Source organism: Octodon degus, unplaced genomic scaffold (genome assembly GCF_000260255.1).
Source record: "Octodon degus isolate 3935 unplaced genomic scaffold, OctDeg1.0 scaffold00103, whole genome shotgun sequence".
NCBI lineage: Eukaryota > Metazoa > Chordata > Mammalia > Rodentia > Octodontidae > Octodon > Octodon degus.
The window spans coordinates 6,458,383-6,458,850 of NW_004524679.1; positions in this window are offsets into that span (position 1 = coordinate 6,458,383).

A 468-nucleotide genomic window follows, 5' to 3' on the forward strand; every position below is an offset into this window, starting at 1 on the left:
ATATTATAGGTGTGTTAACTCTTTTAAAAATATTTTAAAAGAGTCCAGTAGCCCTTAATAGTATTGGGTATTCTGCTTGACTGGCAATGTTAGAAATTGTTGACCTGAGTCCCCTACAGCTCAACATAACAACATGGCTTTACTTCTTATATTTCGTTTTTATACTTTTCTGCTGGATGGCTAAGACCAAGGCAAAGCAGGACCTATGCAACAAGAGTTGTAGCTTTTGGGTCTGATAAAGTCAGTGAAATCACCTCAGGATTTATCCTGAGATCCTGTACCTCAGATTGTAGAAGCTTTGTCAGTGTCAGCCATGTGGTTGAGTCATGGCCATTGCTTGGCCAATGTGCTCTCTGTGAAAGCTTGAGAGAATGTTTTCTCTCCATGTGACTCTCCTTAGGCACACTCTACATCATTGATCACTTTCCTGTTTGGCCCCATAATCTTCTTGATCAGAAAATTTGGGAC